Below are 19,260 nucleotides of genomic sequence, written 5' to 3'. Positions count from 1 at the left end.
ATCCAATCATCAGGGAAAGTTGTATTAAAACTGTATTTAAAGTCTTGCAATATTTTAGATTTATTGAAAAGTCAAATTTTGGAGCCACATGAGAAAATATCGGTGCTATTTGCTTGTTTCTTTTGCAGTAAGATCTTATTTTCATCCCTGCAGCAGAAGCTGAGGAAACATCACCTATCATGAAAAAACAGAAGACAAAGCTCTTAAAAACTTATCATTTTAGATATAGTAAATTATGCCTTTTGAACACTTTGAACTAGCAATGCAAAATTTTAATTAGGACTGTTCAAATGCCTTGTGCTTTACCATGACAGCAGGTATGTCAGGTAGGATGGGTAAGTGAAGGGCCACCACCTGTGACAAGTTTGTGACAGCTATGGTGCAGCCACCAATTCACCCTAAAGAGAATGAAGACAAACCTCAGAGTTGTCAGGCATTTAAAGGAGCCTAAAAACCCTGTAGTAATCTTCAGCAGAACTTTCAAGACTACAGAATTGTACCTGATAAATAAATACACAAAATTAACAAGTATTTATCATCAATTTGAATTATTGAGGGCTTGTTTATTTTTGTTGGAATTATCTTTGAGAGGGTTTTGCAGGCAAAGTTTTGCACTGAAAAACGTTATTTCCACTGATCTCTCCCCAGTACACATAATGGGGTTCTCTCCTTCTCCATACTGAGCACTCAAAAGGTGTCCAGATTGCAGGAAAAAATGCTCAAATAAAGGTAAAATGCTGTAATTTCTACTCTGTCACACTATGGTGCTTACAAAGCTGAAGTTTAATTCTGCCAAGCATATAAACCTCCAAATCTGTTAGATATAAATTACCACGTATTTAATTTCACAGCTGTGCCTTTTCCCTTTTTGATTCACCACCACCACCTTTTTCTACTTCTCTTGTTCAAGCATTTTGCATCTGGCTCATAATCAGGTCCTGATGATCCTTAATGCCTTGATTTCAGAGGCCAGCATTCCCCAGTTCCTTTCTCCATTTTGAAATTTCTACAAATTCTATCTCCATCCTCTGTGTGGCTGTGCAGACTGTAATCCCTCGTAATAGGCTGATGCTGATCCTGCTCTATGGATTAACCAGTGTAAAATGCCTATGTAATGAACTCATACCTTCCAAACTGAGCAGTCCAGGTATATCTAATCTAACCAACTGGCTTTTATCAGCTGCACACAAGAGATGTGAAAATAAGCTTAATTTCAAGCCTCAGTCACATAGCTACAACCATGTTATTATTTTTTGTATTTAACAGAATGAGCATCTGTGAGGAATTCTAAGGCACACATCACTGGATTTGGTATGGCTCAAGATTCTTTGAAAACTGTGAAATGACAATATTTTCATGCCTGGTTTTGATTATTTCTCTTAAAAAGAGAAAGGGAAGAAATATTGCTGAACTTCAAGTGCAATTTGCTGCTTTATTCTTGTGAAATCTGTATTCTCATGCCAGATGGTGTCTGAGTTATCAAAGTTATTACCCTAAACTCAATTAGGGAAGAATGAAAGTAATTAAGTAGGGGATGAAGTGACAGAAGTATTCAAGATATAAAGCATCTAATATAGGTGAGGACTCTCTAAATTAGATAGAAATTCATCTATAAATGCAACCTAAAACAGAACAGCTTCAGCCTTCACTTTCAAATATTCTAAGACATTGTGCAAAATTCAGTACTTGTTCAAGTGGGCACAATTCCCAGTGACACTATGGCTGTAGAAGGTGGGAGTAATTTTTTTTTTTTCTGGAGAGTCTATTACTAGCAGTCACCAAACACATTTTGAAACAGTTATGGCTCAAAATGTTCCTGTATTTGTTGTGGAATGGCTTTTCAGGCTGTTCTGTCAACTCAGGAATGCTTGTTTCCTTTCTTAATCCTGGCTGGTTTGTACTCACCACAGCAAAAAAAAAAAAACAATTACAGGAAATGCATTTTACCATAAAACCTGTAAAGTAGACACCACAGAGGTACTGTTAACACTTATTTTACATTTCTTTTTTCTTTCCCTATTTGCTTTTAGTTCGATAACGTAACTCTAAAGTTGGCACTGAGCTACAGATATGACCAAGAACTGCAGCTACAGGTTTTAAGATGAAGCAGCCAAAATTATTTTCAACCTACTAATGACAGTCTACTTGTAAGAGAAATTGGTAAGAAAACCCAATCAAAACAAATCTCTTTTACTTACCAACACTCACTTCTGCATAGCTTCAACTGACAAGAATCATGCTCACGGATAAAACTAGCCAGGATTATTTGCTAGTGCTCTGCAGGCTGTTCACTCATTTTCTCTTTAACAGAGATATATAACCAAATTCTCAAGATATGTGTAGATGAAGGATGGTAAGGAAAATGTTGTTGTGTTCCAGAATGCTCAGAATTGGAGCTGCATGGCTGAAAGAAAAGGAACATGTACTGCTTTAGGGAACAGGAATGTAGCTTATGCTACTGCCACAGGTAAAATCCCTGGCCAGAAAGGGAACAAATTAAATCCTAATAATGCATGTATCTCTTGCTCCTCCACATACCATAACACAGCGATACCATACTACGCCATGCCATACCTAAAAGTACAAAGTGGAATGAATACACGAATTTCAAGTATAAGCAAGTATAAGTTAGGAAATACCAGAAGTACTTCTGCTTTCATTTGCCTCACGTGCGTACAGCACAAGTAAAAGCACAGAGCGCTCCTGCATGTACCAGCAGGAGAGATGCAAACCCTAACAACGGTTCCAGTTTGCAGGGCACTTGCCTGACAAACTGCAGTGCCATGATACACGTGCTTAAGAAATCTCTTTTCCCACCACCATAAAGAAAGGACTATTTTTAATGCAGACTACTTAAATATTGGTTTTAGCACAGCCTCACGAAGGTTACAAACATATGCAGGAAGGAAATGCAGTAGGCTGCTTAGGAGAAAGAGTAGAAGCACAAGCAGTGAGTATGAACTTCCTAAATAAGCTGGGGCAGAGCCTCAGAGAATCTGCCTTCAGTTACATCCTTTCAATAACAGTGGGGCACATCTTTCCTCAGCAGGGCTGCTCTCCAAGCCTCTCCAAGGCTACGCTGGGACCAAAAGCAGAATTATTCTAATGACTCAAATTTCTGCAGCTCAAGAAAGAGAAGGAATGCTTGGAGTACAGTCACAGCAGAGCCGCCACTTGCAAGTCTTAGAAAATATGATGCATGACAAGTGAAGCTAGTTTATGCCACTGGGAACAATAAAAAATTGATCAGGAAGAAATGGAGAAAAATTCGTGATTGATGACTTCCATATCTCTAGGGAACTGATCCACTAGGGTCCCACACAGGACATTATGGAGCCTATGGGACTGCTGCATGTATGGTATATGCATGTCTATTAAAGGCCTCTAGAGGGGAAAGAAAAAGTCCATCTGGAATTGCTATCAGTTCAGCTGCAACATCTCTGGAAAGGCAGTAACATGATGGCTCCATGAGCACTGCAGGTTAGGACGGGTGAGGCAATGGCATTTCAGAGTGGTGTATGAACACTCCCCTCCTGTGCCACAAGGGCAGCATAAAGGGCACTCTGCAAATTGTTCCCTTTTTGACCACCAATAAAGCTACCAATAAATCACAATGAGTGCATCCTGATTGAATTTCAGTGCTTGGAGAATTTTGAACCCAGGGCACGGTACAGTGATGGGTTTATGTATGTCTTCTGGAAAAAGAGCTTAAACTGTTAGTGCAATGGAGTATGCAGAGAGCCGTGAAGCGCTGCTCCGAGAAACATGAAAATCAGTAACTTGAGGTCACATTTCATATCTTGCTTTGTAAAATGGAAAGGGCAAGAAGGAGGCACAAATCCAATTTAGAAGAGAGAACATGAACCAGAAAAAAAAAAGCATAACGAAAACCCAGAAGTGGAGTGGTTAAGATAAAGATGTCAAAAATACCTATTGAGTTTGAGACAAGCATAGCAGATGCTGACCTTAATTTCAATTTTACTAAGGAAAAACATCTGGTAGACTTCTGGTTAATTTGTTGGGGGGAAAAAAAGAGCACACAAACAGTTCAGACCACTCAATTTTAAGGAAAACTAAAGAGCACATATATTACTAAACTCATCTATCCTAGTTTCGGGGGACAATGAAATCCTAGAAAACTAGAAAACCTCAAGTTTCTGTAATGTTGACTTACTCAGAGGTATGAGAAATAAATCGAAACCAATGGATATATTTATAGAAAAGCAATTCTCCATTAGCAGTGACATACCCATCAGCACTTCCTTTGAGAGAAAATTACTAACTTCAGTAAAAGCAGTGGTGACTCCCTTTATAATTCAGATGAGGGAGAATCCTACCACGCATCTAGTAGGCCAAAATTATTAAGACAGTGATTGAGAACTCTCTTTCAGAACAGCTTGTTCTGCCAAACCTATATTTTTATCTTAATTTGAAATTAATTTATTCCCCAGCTGTCAAGAAAAGTCTAGCAATCAGAAAAATTTTAATTTCCTTTTTTTTTTTCTTGTTTCTCGTTCCTAATTCCAGTGTAGACTGGGAGATGGAAGAATAATGAGATAGAAAAGCACTCATAATTATTGTTTTCATTTAGGTAAGGGAGAAGACGATTATTATTGAATTTTAAAAATCCCCCATATTGGTACTTTACAATGAAATTCTATTATCTGGAATATTATTTTTTTATGTCTTTCTACTATTTTGTAAAAAAATAAGGTCTTGAAGATCTCCCAGATGATTTAGAAGCACATTCCATTAAAAGAAATAGTCACTGAGGAGCCTGAGAGGAGCAGATTTTCAAAGAAAATGCAGGTAGGTGCACTTTTAGGCATCTATCCTTATTCAAATTGCTTAAATGGCTTGAAAAAGAAAGTCCTAACAGACTTAGCTTTTCTCTTGAACATGAGATTTAATATTCTTTTAAACATGCAACCCCAAGACTTACTATAAATCCATTCTGATGGGCAGGCACCTGCCAATGCTCTGTAAGCACACAAGCCTCAAGAAATGCAAGGGCTGTTGGAGGTGGGAGAATTCCACACACCAGAAATATCCTCTTTATGCCCATGGTTGCTACTGAAGGGTTTTGACCATATGCAGCTTTTATTTCGATGTGTATTGCAACAATTTGACTTAGAAGATGTTAACTTCTGCTTTACATCTATTATATTGATAATGAAAATGCTGCCAAAATTGAAATTTGAACACTCATTCCTATTTTACTAAATGAGAGAGGGTAGTGCCCTGTCCTACTAGTGATGAGTTGCTTTGTGCAGGTAACAGATCAAAGCATTTCAGTCAGCTCTTAAGTGTGAGTTTTGATAAATGTAGCCTAGTTTTAGGCTGCTCCATTCATCACAGTGACTCTGAGGCTGTCCATGCTCAGAAATTTAAGAATCAGGACAGAACTTCTTGTGCTACCAATTGAAAGCCACCATGCAGCAGTTAAGTTGTATTTGAGAGAAGAATAACAAGCAGCCTCACAAATGAAACAACTTTATGTGGTGGTGTACTGTGGATATGAAACACTAACACAAAGATTTTTTGGAAGAACAGTTCATTAACTTCTCCTTAAGTAAGAATATTAATTAAAATGAAAATATTCCCTGTTCACTTCACTAGCTCCAAATACAGTAGGAGGTCCTTAGAGTACCTTCTTTTTTCCCAGCAGAGATCAGGAAAATTAAAAACAAAACAAAGCAACAATCTGTAATCATTTTATATTTTTATATTAAAAGTCCTCTTACTTTGGTAACAAGCTAACAACCAAATCCTTGTTCAGGGGATTTTTCAGGCTTTCAGCAGTATACCTAAGCTTCCAGAAAGACTTCTGAGCCATGAAATAGGGTATGAAAATGTTTAATCCCTGACTGAACTGCTATCCTTGTGGAAGCACTGTGAGTACATACAATTACACCCGAAAAAAATTCATGTTCACCAGCAGTACATTTCATTGTGGGGAAGCAGCTTATTGTATCAATACAGAGAGGGTTTTTTTACTGATGCAGTTGCCTCCACACTAGAAATGCTTCACCAGTACAACATACAAATGATTGTCAGCTGGTGAAGTGCTCTGAGGAAGCACACTCATTAGACCACTGCAGTACTTTGCACTTTCCTTCCTTCAGATTTCTGTAAGAAGTCTTTTTAATCACCAGCAACTTAACATATAAATTAAGCTTGGGAGACAGAGTGGGATTTTTAGAATGGCAGTCATTAGTTACAAGAACAAATAGGCTGTGCTCATCTTCCTAAATCTCTCAGATACTTTTGAACTTGTCATGTGAGCCTAATTCCCCAGCTCCTGAATCACGTGGGTACAACTGAAAAGCATATTCCTAGTCAAAATAAATAGCCTTCAAGACTTTAAAAATAGTATGGTCACAATTTTGCTTCTTTAGATAATACTTACATTTTAACACAAAGTAGAAAGTTATTCTAAACTGTTCAGCTGGTTTAGCTTTCTAAACATTTTTTTAAATAACAGATTTATGTTTGATACTAGCAGCATTTAGTCCAAGCACAAAAACTACTGGATACCCAAAATCACTGATTTGCTTTTTTCTTCACACTGTATCTTTTCCAAAATATTTTGTTGAGTTTTTAGATTTTTTTCCAAGCTTTTGAACGCATAAGGACAAATTTTCACCCAAGTTAAAAAGAAACTGGCCAACAATTATATTAATTTGTGAAGGTCTGGTTGTTTTTTTTTTTAATAGAGCAATTATCAGAAAGAAATAGGCACAGACTGATTGCCTGGCTTTAGGCAGTGACATAAATGGTCGAGATAAAGATCACTCCTGTCAGAAAAAAACCATGGCTTTCTGGCATTTCTGGCATTATTACTTAAATGAACCTATTTATAAACAAAACTACTAATTATATATAAATTGGACATCTTCTATGCTGTCCTTCTTTTACTGTTTTTTTTTCTCATTAAGTTCCATGAAGACCAGCAGTTCAAACTGGCATGAGTATGATACTGGTTATCAGTATAGAAGAAAAGCTGGGAGAAAGACTACATTAAGCACTTGCTATTTTGCAGCAAAAAATATATTTTAAAAAGTTATCACAGATGGCATATACTGCTGCCATGTGGTATTGTTTTGATGATGGGGTCAGCTGCCAAAGTAAAGACTTGGACACATAGTTGTACAAAAAAACAGATCAAGAACTGTGGGTCCAAAATTTCCTCAGCTGCAATCCACTTTAATAAGTTATACTAGGAGCTGTAGTAAATACAGAAAATCTGCCTTTGATATCACTGAAAAACACAACTGAACTTTTCTCACTCTTGCATGACCGTGGTGCTGGTCTGTGGAGAGGAGGTTACGAAATAATCTGGATTCTCACCAGTACCTGTGAAATTTACAACTTATAAAATCAGAGTACAAGGAATCTCATTTTCTTGCAATGAATTAGCTGCAAGTACAATACTCTATCTTCTTTAGTTTAAATGAATTTCATGGCAGAATTGGACAAAGCCATCTGCTGCCAATTGTCTTGGCAACTAATAGCACTGGTGCTGGCTGCTGCCAAAGTGCAGCACGTTGCCATACATCTGTTAGAGCTGCTATAAAGCAGCAAGCTTCAGCGCTCCTCTCCACTGCTTCCTCCTCCCAAATCCCTGAAGGTTAGAACATAGCCAAAGCACCACCACCATGGCAAAGGTGGGAGACCTCATCCAGAATTCTGGCTGTACTGGGGAGCTGGCAGCATCTCTCTCCTGGCTTTGTCCCTCCCTCTTGGCCACTGTGAAGGCAGAGAAAGTCTGTGTGAGTGTGTCCAGCAGACAGCCTCCGTTCTGATACTTAACCACTTGTGATGTGCTAGAAAGGCTGCTGGTAGCCACGGGCTTTTTCAGATTGCCAGTGCAGTGCTGAATTTAGCTAGGCCAACCTCCTCCTCCTAGAAGTTACATAGGAACTGAGACAGAAGATGATCTAAACTGTTCATCTCCCTCTTTAACTTAGGGATGGCAATTTAGGCACCTAGGCAGCTTATGTGACCTTAGCTCATGTTTTTTACAAGGATTTTGATCATTGTATTTTGAAGCACACTGAGAAGAGCCTTGAAAGCTTCTTTAAGAACAAATCCATGACATTTCAATTCGCAGTGGAGTTGAGAGTGCAGACACATACCCAGTCCCTGTGTCAACCACTGCCAATCGTTCAGAAGAACCACATAATAATGAATTGTCTTAACAGGGAACAACGGTGAAGCATCTAGACATTGTAAGCACTGATGTGAAACTCACATCATAAGTTTCACAACACCCGGTGATGTTTTCCAGGCTCTCACAACTGCCATAGCAGAGTTACGTAGGACCTCAGGTTCTAAAAGACAGCAAAAATATACTTAGCCCTGCTAATCGTAGAGAAAAACTGACAAGTAGTTCCCTAAAGGTTTGAAAATAAAAGAGTAAATAAACCGTCCACCTCACCACCCATCAAGATTTTCTGAAGGAAGTCCTAACCCGCTGATACCAATGGTTAAACTTCCAATTTTCTGATATGGTCTCTTTCAGTCTTTGCTAAATCACAAAAATACTTATTAAAAAAAAAAAAGACAACATGCAGTCACAGCTGTTTCTTAAATTACCATGCTCAGCAAATACAGGCAAAGAGGCCAGACTAAGTTCTCAAAAGAAACTTGTTCTTAAAAAGAGAACTGATTTATTACTGGTTAGTCTGATTTGATGGATTAGAAGACAATCAGTCCGTGTATTTATCAAATGGCACTCTAAAACATGTCAGAAATGAACATAATAATATGTAGATCTGATGTCTAGCAGAGAGCAAATCAATCCAAGTGGACACATTATTTTACAATACACACTCTCTGAGCAACAAAGGGATGAATAGTGGGTTAAGGAGAGAGCAAAAAGCTCAAAACCTATTACCTTTTATTACAAACTGCTATGAATAGAGCCAACAACCACTAATAGCAGAGACACCAGTCCTAAATGACTTACAGGCCATAAAGACTCTTAGACAGCATCAAATTAATTAAGTTGATTCTTAGCCAGTATTAACTACTACCTAAAAGCAAAAGTATCCAGTCAAAGAGAATCCTTGATCTCCTCTGCTGCTCAAGGTGGGGAGTTCAGGAAGCTGAAGCCAACGTGACAAGCCAGCAAGAATCTTAACCTAGCTGCCCTGCATCAGAAAATGCACTTTGTGTAACATGTTCATCTTCATTTCTTGGTTTGCATCGTTTCTAGGATGCCAGTAACTAAGCCCAGTAAACATGTACATGCATGTGAACCACGAGGAAGAAGTTACAGCAGGCAGTGTGCTTATTTAGATGACTGAATTTATGTAAGCACTTAAGTTTATGCAGAATCAGGGTCTTGTATTTTAGAACAGGACATAACTCATTTTGCACCTTATATATTCAGTGGGAAAGAAGCTGTGAGTGAGTGCAGTCTTGGGGCTCTGTATTTAAAGTCCAGAAATTCAAATTCATCCATGGTTCCCACAGTATCCATTGCTCTCCCCACTTGCACATATGTAGTGTTTTGCATTGCTGTTTATGCTAAGAAATTTATGCTTTGAAGTGTATGTAAACATTACCAACTTATGTTTCCCACAGCTGCTGTAACTCTGAAGTTCTTGGCTTCTGTGCATTGAAATTAACAGTCATAGCAATATACCAAAGCCGCCTCTTGCACTGAAATTCAGTTCTAGGTAATTGTTTTACAGTATATAACCAAAACGCTCATAATTGATCTCCTGCTGAAACAGCTTTCCTTCTCAGAACATTCTGAAATAACAGTGGCAGGTCACTTCCTTCCACTCCTGCACAGCATCTCATCTTCATTCCTAACATTTGCTTAAAATCATGGGGTTTTTTTCAACATCATGAACACCTGCCCTTGTGGAAGGTCCTATTTATAGCACATACGAAGTTTTCAAGTTAAGTCTTGTTGAAATCACCCACTCACATAAAAAAAATTCAAACAAGACAGATAACATATTGTTTTATCCCCTATCCTTTGTCAATCTCTACAACATTTAAATCAAAACCTTTGTACCTGTCCCCTCCTCACCATGAAATAAATATACTTTTAAGCAAAGAAGTGCTAGAAACTTAAACTCAGTAGGTAACTTTCTTAAAGTCAGAATTGGCAAAAATAGGGGCAAAGAACAAAATTATTTCCTGCTACGGTTAAACAGTAATTGAATCATATTTGCAAGGTAGATTATTTTCTCCTGGAAAATAAGCAATTTTCTCAAATAATTAAAAAAAGTCTTCATCTAAATGTAAAATTGCATCCTTAATGGTCACAGTCCATGAAAAACTGTAAGCTTCTTAAAAAGGACATTTAAATGGAAAAATGTTGTCAATCTCAATTCTTTATTAAAACACTTCAATATTTTCCTATGTGTATTTATACAAAATACATAAATGAAGAATATGGAATACTGCTCTGTTCTGGTGATCTTTATTTAACAAGGAACTCAATAAAGGTGAATTACGTGAAGACCTACAGAATGGCCCAGGTGCTGGAAAACCTATTTCAGAATGAACTGCTATTTCAGAATGAACTGCTGAAGGACAGAAATCTACTCAGATAAGCAAAAGCATGGCTAATAGGCAATTTGCTCATATTCTTTAGTACCTAAGAGAAGTAGTAAAGTTCACTCCAAGAAGACTCTTCCAATTTTAAGACAGTAAAGGAACAAGAGGTTGATAACTGAATTTTCAAAAATAAAAGACAGAAACAAGGTCCAAATTTTGAGCAGAAAAGTAACGAACCACTGAACTAACTCACCAAGAATCACCAATAATTTTCTGTCTCTGTGTATTTTAAAATCAAGAACAAGTTTTTGTAAAAGGCAATAAAAAAATCCTGTGGCCTACGTCATGCAGCAGACTCCAAGTGTGTCTTTTTGCCTGGCACACTAGAAATTTCCTTTACATCAGTGATTTTGGTGAAGGACTAAGAGCACAGAGTTAAGGACTGTGCATCCCCGAGCTCAGTGATCTCCACTGCACCTTAGCCCCTGCCTGGAGAACCACATTTCTGAAATTTCAAAGAGGAATTCCAAAGTGTCAGAATCCAAATGTTTAGGGTATGTGAACTAATGAAGTTTTACCACACTTCCACTGTGAAGCCAGCCAAAGACAAACTCTGCATTAATCTGCTGCCATATCTCACAGCACCAAAATCTACTAAATCACAAAACTTACACTTGAGTATTACTGGCTGCAACCAAAGTAAGAAAAAAGTAATATAAATGTTAATGAGATGATGTCTGTTTCACTTTATTTAAAAGCCAGCCTAATCCCATAATCCTAACAAACAAAAATACTACTCTCCACAATTACAACAGAACAATGTCCAGATGGTCCTGTCTGTGGGGAACAAGAAGAACAAGAGGCTTTACAAGTTAAATTCCAGGGAAAAAGTCCAAGTCCCAAGGAAAACTAAGACAGACCTTTTGGAGGTGTTGAAAGAGTGACTTGACTGCAGTAAGTAGCAGCTATTGCTTAAAAAGGTATTCCATTTCATTTTTAAAGATGAGTCAGGCATACATACTCCAATACTACAGAAGAAAGAACAGTTTGTGTGAGGTAGATTGAACATGTCTCAGTCTCCCTTTCTAAATTTGTGTAGCTTATTTAAGAGCTATGACAACTATGAATCAGCCACTGAGTTCTCAATGATAGCTGCATTAACGAAGCAGACAAATAGAGAATTAGAAAGACAGGGAGGAGATTACAAAGTTTGTAATTTTTCCCTTGTGAAGCCTCATTGTGGTGCATAGTTGGAAGTGTCATTTTAGCCATACTAAGGTAGAACTATTGTGTAAGGATATGCACACATTCGGTTCTTTGGACTGCAGTGCCTCTTTATGTAAAGTCAGCCCATGATGCTCCAACACAGGCTTAAAATGGGGCTTCAGAAAAATTTCAAAAGGGGTCTTGGAGCCAGGTGACTCAAGTTAGAAGGGTAGTCCCTCAAGAAAAGCTTTTGATCCTTGACTAAAAACAATGAAGGAAGCTAATATGCTGACAAGAAAAGATGAGAAATACGTCTACTCATCACAAACCAAAGTCTTGGAAAGCAGTGCATGTTTGGCAGACTAAATGAACTGAATGTGACCTTTTTCCTTATTTAGAGACTTTAGAAAATCTGTTATTTTGAACACAATAAGCACTGTAACTTTACATAATATAATTAGCTGCACTGCAGACAACTTTAAGACTTGACTTTTGTTAACAGGAACGTAAACCAGGATATCTTCTATCCAGTGGTCCATACTAAATAACCAGGGGAAGACAGTGTGCTCAAGAATAAAGGAGGGAATTTGTGCCAGGAACAGCCAAGAACACTACATCATACCTATCAGGAAGGACAGGCTGTTTTATTGACTTGAGTATTTATTCTGTGTGCGTACTCAAAAAGGGGAAACAAAATGATCATGATGACTCTTGGGCTTGTTGCGCTGATGCCAAATGCACTAAGTGCACTTAAAGTAATGAAAAAGTTAATCCAGAAGTCAGAAGATAGAAAATTAATTGATAGGAATATAATTAAAGATAGGCAGCTTTTTTAATATTGATCTTATAAGACTGATTTTATCTTTTCATCTGATTTAAAGTTGGCAACTAAAGATTATGCACAGATGTACATACTAACATATTAAGGCATTGCAAGGTGTCTGATCTAGTAACAAATTTTCATGTTGAAAAGATACAATACCAGAACATTCTATATTAAGAACTAAAACCTGTCTACTTAACCAGATTGCAAGCACCAAGTGTCTGTTACTGAAACAGGAATACCTGCTGGGACCTCAAAGTACTCAGTACTTTGGAGGCTCCTATTTAACATTTAATGATGCTTTGGAAATAAAAAAAAAAAAAAACAAACAAACCCCAAAACTTTACATACAACACAAAGTTAATAGCATAAATTGTGCTAAAGACAGGGCAATCTTGCCCACTCAGACAAAATGCAGTTCATTACGTCCAACTGCAAAGGAATGTTTTTGAGAACAAACAATGCAGACTATATCTATAAAATAGAATCATGCATTCTGGAAAACAGCGATCATGGAAGGCATTACCAAGCATAGGTAAGCAGATAATTTTAAAAAGAGCTTCAAGAACTGGGAGTGTAAGTCATTTGGTACTTGGAAGTATAATTGGGGAGTAAAGTGCAGGAAATGATAAATATATGTAGCACCTCTGTTTGTAGTAGTGATGAGAATGATATTTCATACCAGTATGACTTCTGCCACGTGCATTTTTAAAAGTGTGTTGAAAATCTGGAGAGGGTTCAGAAGAGAGGCAGAAAAAAAGTTAAAACTAGAGATAATGCCCCACAATTTAAAGAGATCAAACCATTCAGCTTGCAAGAAGAAAACTGAGAAGTGAATTGACTAAACTACATTAGTTCCTCCACATGAAGAAAAGAGCAGGAACAGAAGAGCTCTTTAATCTTATGGAAAACGATTTAGCAAGAACCAGCAACTGGAAGCCAAATTCGAATGAGAAATGAGGTGCACATTTTTGTCACTGAAAATGACTAATGATTACACGAGCTTCCCATGAAAGACGAGCTCAGACAACTGGGATGTCCTTAATGGTCTTGAACTCAATTAACCTATGACTTCCATCACAGTTTATGACTGGTCCTGAGAACTGTACACTGAAAGCTCATTGAAGCTTTTGCTGCTGACAAGATCAGGCCCTACACTACCTATTCCACCTCTGCACGCAAGGTCTAAACAAACATATTCCCTGCTCTTCATCCATAAGGGTTTCTCTTGCCACATTTTAACTGGAAGGCAACCTATCAAAGAGGAAGCAGACATTTCACAACTCTTTTCCTAAGTAAACACACAGGAAATTTCCCCAAGCACAGGTGGCCAAGTTCCATGAACCTTACCGAGCCACCCCATGGCAGCGTGACCATTGGTAGCTGCACTGTGGATTATCATAGAAATTCCCAAAAGCTGCCATGCCCTGGGCTATTCATGTGAAAACTAAGGATTCCTATGTCTCGGAGTTAGAGAGAAACAGCCCTCGGCACTCCCACGCTGTAACTAGTAAAGATAGTGAACAGGAAAATGAGATGCACCTCTCAGGTACTACTTGGGATGTCATAATTCCTCAACAAATCTTCCTTAAAACTTTAAGACAGACAAAATAAAAAAATCCCAGTATTCATTTAGGTGAAAATCCCATGTACCTTCCTTATAAGTACAGCTTAGCTTTTACAGTCTCAATTAATGGGAACGTTGAAGCAAAATGTTACTCAAAGCGTCTTGGTTTTCTTTTCTATAGCAAGAAGATTTTTTTGTTCCTTAGAATGCCAAAGCAAAACTTGAAATTGTTATCTAGTTATAAATTCTGATCTAATAATTCATAACCTAAATGGTAACTAATGAGGACTTATTTTTAGGAGAACAGATGCAGAGTCGCTTTAGAAACAAAACTAAAAATTCAATGTCATGATTTTTGTGATCCAGAACACAGGATATTAGGACATTTGGGATTGACAATACTGTAAGTGATATTTTTTCTAGCCAAAGAGACACCATCAGTCAAATTAAATTCTATTAAATCTGTAAAAATTGAGTGTTTAAAATATTTAAAGGTTTGAGGAATTATATCCATTCTTTTCTCCTTCTGCCTATTTTTGTGATTTTACTAATACATTTTCTTATTTTACAGACTAAGAAAAGAGAAGGATTTTCTGGTCCCACAGAGATAGACAGATACAATCTTTTTTTTATTTTTCTGATATTGAAAATAGGTACATAATGAAGCTTTACTATGGGTGAGTTTAATTCATTCATGACAGTTATATATCACCTTGTCATGCAATTTTTTTAACATATCCCCACTTTTTAAAAAAACTCAATTAAAAGAAAAAAACATTTAAATTGCCAGAGATAACATTTATTAGCTTCAGGCTAGGACTCACCAAGAAGCCTGAAGCTTAGTTAAGTATCCATCTTCTTATAATTAATCCGTTTTTTCTTTTTTTTAAAGGAAGAAAAATATCTACAAAATGGAAAGAATGGATAAGACTTAGAGAATAATTACTCTTGAAGGTTAAAGATTTTCAAATACTCATTAAAGAAATGAATGGAACTGTTAAAAAAAAAAAAAGTACTGAATTTTCTTTTCTGATAAATTTCAAGAAAATTGAGAGGTCCACTTTGATTTACGGGCTAAAATGTATCTTAGTGTCCTCCCTTCCTTGCCTCCAATGAGCTGATAACTCATTCCCTTCCTTAAGTTTTATGCTCATTTGATGGTACAGACTTGGAAATGAACAACAAACTAAGCTATGTCTTTACAGATAGTGACTTGTGAAATCTTTAGCTGCAAATACACAAATATTGGTCATCTCTCCCCACGACCTGCTGTCTTGCTGCATGCCTATTTTTGGCTTCAACATCATGGAGAGAGAGCCAGAAGCAAGCCATCAGCGAGGGTACAGCGGGATGGATGGGCACCCCCTGTCAGGCTCTGCAGTGAAGCAGCTGCATTTCACATCCCACGGTGCAGCTGGCAGGGAGAATTCCCACTACAACCAAACCAGGTCCCAAGCTAGGAGCAGACTACATCCTGCCATTTCATGTACAGCACTATCATGGTTTAGGAATGGTATTCCCCAATTTAGTTCTCCCACCCACCTCCAACTGGAGGCACAAAAGGCAAACATCACAGGTTGTGATAAGAACAACTTACTGGAAATGGCAATGAGATAATACAAACAGTAACAGCAACAACATTAATAACAAAAGGTGTAAGAAATGATTCACACAGAAAAATTCCCCGATAATAGACAAGACTAGATGGCTCCCTTCACCATGTTTTTTCAATCAGGAAGGAAACCCTTCTCCCAGAGAGTCCCCTCCCTTGTCCCCAGTAATGACATGGGGTAGTACAGAATAACCTCTGTATTCTGCTCTTGCCCCCTCTTGGCGACCACAAAAACTCACCCTGTCCTGGCTGGAACAAGGAAAAGCACATTTAGGTTTCCTACCTGCATGTAGTATCTCCCCATTTGCAGCTGTGGCATAACACAAGCACAGTTTTGCCATTTAGCAAGCCCAAACTGCTCTCTATTCCTCAGGTAACATGGACTTCTGGTCTAGAGTGACTTTTGTCACACAGGCAAATTCAAACTTATTGGCAATTCAAACAACCCAGGAGTCAAAGGAAAGCATTAGACACAGGGAATAACATTTCTCCCCTTTTCAAACTCTGCTTCCAAAGTAAAATGCACTTTAATGATCCATTTAAACCATCATTCAAAAATATATTCTTTTGTCACAGTAGAAAAATGGACATATCTGTAGGTATGCCACTCCTAACAGTTCTTTAAATGTCTTCTAAATCAAATTGCATTTCGGATAGTGAAAGTTCTACTTTGACTACAAACAGATATTAAAATAATATCCCATAATGACTAACAGTGATTACCCCAATAACAACTAACTATAATTTAGGAGTTCTGTTTATTCTTTTGCCCGAAGGCTTTGTGAACTTCTGATAGGGGGAAGTAGGAGAGAAACTGCCCTCTGTGCCTACTGGTAGCAGATCCAAACCTTCCCAGCAAGCAAGCAGGTGCTGGCTGAGAGACAAGACATAACTAGACAGAACAGTCACTCAGATCACTTGGAAAGGCCTCTGGTCTCCTCCACAGATTTTCAGTCCCTCTACTCTTAGGTTCCCTTCTTGCCTCTGCTCCTATCAGACTGACCATTATCTCTGTAATTTTGGTGATGGGCATGGCAGCTTTGAATGGAGACACACCAGACATGTTTTCATTAACTAGTTCAGACACTGACACCAGTGAGGCTAGATCACCTCAGGCTGCACACAGAACCCCAAAACATCCATGTTCCACCTTACCAACAGCAGTGGATACTGGATATGTGACAGCAGTTGTTCAACTGTACTTCTAAGTGCAATGTAGATATACATTGAGTTTTGCTATCCTGTCGCAATGAATTGCTTTGCTTATTTCTATAAAACATCTGAGAATCTCCCTCCTAGCACCCCTTTGCCCTCTTACCATAAATGACTGAAAAAGAGACAGCTGCTTCTCCTTGTAAAGGAAAATAATGTCTTACCTTTTATTTATTCTTAGTTGCAGTGAAATGACACTAAAACCATCTGGCAACTAGCTAAAACTAAGGACCAAACACCCTCCACAACACCACTATTAGGTCAACACAGAATCACAGAATCATAGAATGATTTGAGTTAGAACTGAGACCTTTAAAGGTCATCTAGTCCAACACTCCTGCAGTGCCCTGAGACATCAATCACTAAGTTCAGGTTGCTTCAAAGCCCTGTCCAACCTGACTGTGAATGCTTCTGAATATGGGGCTGTAAGAGACGGTCCGAAGATTCCTCATCTGCCTCATGATCATGCACAACTTCTCTGGGCAACCTGTTCCAGCTTCCCACCAGCCTCGATGTAGATATGCTTAAAAAAAGACCAAAAGTAAGCACAAAGAAGCAGTGCATGGATTTGTGAGGAAATTTTCAACTATATGAGAATCTTGTTTTCTAGTTTCTCTTGGCTGGCCATATGATTTCTCATCACATTTTCTTCAGTGAAAGCCCTATATATAAGCATGTAAGTTTGTGCAAATAAAACAGATGCAAAAAACCCACACAGCTGAAGAGTATGTAAGAAAAAAAGAACAGAAAGCTACATTGGTTAGGAGAAGTTTATTCATAAAGGGCATAATTATTTATAAGAGTCCCAACACAGTAACATAAAATGCAGTCAGTGGCTGAGGTTTTTTTGTTGCTTTTTTTTCTTTTATTGTTTTTTTTTTTTAATGTTAAGTATAGATAAGCAGGAATTTAGAGAGGAGAATATGCGCCATAGGAAAGCACCAGACAGGTGAACTATGCCCAACTGACTTGCGTGATTTCTCAATTCTGAAACATCATTTTTGTATAGAAAGGAAAACCTGAAACATATTGGATCTTGTCTGTAGTAACTGGGGGGATGCAACACTCTTTTCTTTTAGTTTCATTCCCAGGCTCCTTGGGTCCTTCACACCAAACTTGTTTTTTCTTTTCTAGTGAAAATCAATTTTAAAAAAAAGAAGCAAATGGTATTATTTTTTTAAAGAGTGAGAACACAAATTAATGATGTACATGTGGAGAGAAACTAGCAATGGTTAAAATTTTCTGGTCACATCATCACTGGTGCTGAACAAGGAACATAAACACTATCAGAGATGTATTACAATAGCAGCCCTTACTCCTGCTAGGCAGCACTGCAAATATGTCCCCAGGAATCCAGTAATGGAACAAAGTAAATTGAACATGTGTGACACAGAGAGAGTGAAATGAAGCACAAAAAAGAAATACAACACAAAAGACTTAAAAGGATTCAAGGTGTGAAAACACTGAGGAAAAAGAGTGTGAGGGATGTGTGAACCAGTGCAAGTGCAAGAGAACAGTTACAGGATTTTGAGCGAGTGAGGCTGAAAGTGATAGAGAGCAAGCAAGCACAAATGTGGAAGAGAAAACAAGGGTGCAGGTGAGCATAAAACTGAGCAACAGAGCATGGCAGCAACAGGTTGCCATGCAGTAAGAAATGGCAAAAGTAGGAAAACTGGAGAGAAAACAGTTTCAATCAATTTCTTTTTTGCTGTTGCTTTTACCCTCATCATTGATCAGAAAAGAGAGTATTACATGAAAACATTCCAGACAACCACATGAGAAAGACACAAAAGCCATGGTAATCCCTAAGAATTATCAATAAACAAGGCATTGGGAAACTGCCTTCAATTTTGTCCACCAAGCTGAGGCAGTCAGAATGACCGTTCAGTGCATTCTTTGGAAAACAGCAGAGTGGAAGAAAAGGCAACTAGTAACTTCAAAAGAGCAACTGAGCACTTAAATGTCTTCTCCTTTCTTTGATGAACTGTTCTTGCCACAGTCTACTGTGAAGCCAAACATATGCACAGTATCACAATAAAGCCTTCAGCAAGGAATCAGGAGCAGAGAAATTAGGGACTACAGACATTAGGCACAACTATCTGTAAGGCATGATTAAATGAAAGGTCTACCACTATATTGGGTTTGCATGACAAGATTTTGGTTAGTAGGGTGACTCATGAGCCTTTTGTTATGTTTTCTTGCATTCAGCTGAGGAGGAGAGTGAGAGTGACTTCGGTGGGCACCTAGCAGTCAGTGAAGATTAACCCACCACAACAACACAGCAGTCAGTGAAGATTAACCCACCACAACAACACAGCT

At 38.0% G+C, this 19,260-nt stretch overlaps 1 protein-coding gene across 3 annotated transcripts in view; it reads right to left on the bottom strand.

Annotated features, from left to right (window-relative positions):
- Nucleotides 1–19,260, bottom strand: part of LARGE1 (LARGE xylosyl- and glucuronyltransferase 1) — a 272,166-nt gene that overhangs the window by 156,187 nt on the left and 96,719 nt on the right. Inside the window, exon 1 of one of the 3 annotated variants that reach the window (XM_019292486.1) lies at nucleotides 2,199–2,216. The exons of the other annotated variants lie outside the window; for them this stretch is intronic. The gene's annotated coding sequence lies outside the window, so the exon portion shown is untranslated. Of the gene's footprint in view, nucleotides 1–2,198; nucleotides 2,217–19,260 lie in introns of those variants that run through there. 3 annotated transcript variants of the gene reach the window in all.

The sequence above is a fragment of the Corvus cornix genome, chromosome 1A (genome assembly GCF_000738735.6).
Source record: "Corvus cornix cornix isolate S_Up_H32 chromosome 1A, ASM73873v5, whole genome shotgun sequence".
NCBI lineage: Eukaryota > Metazoa > Chordata > Aves > Passeriformes > Corvidae > Corvus > Corvus cornix.
The sequence above is the reverse complement of the archived record's forward strand: the minus strand, read 5'-3'. Positions and strand labels throughout refer to the sequence as shown.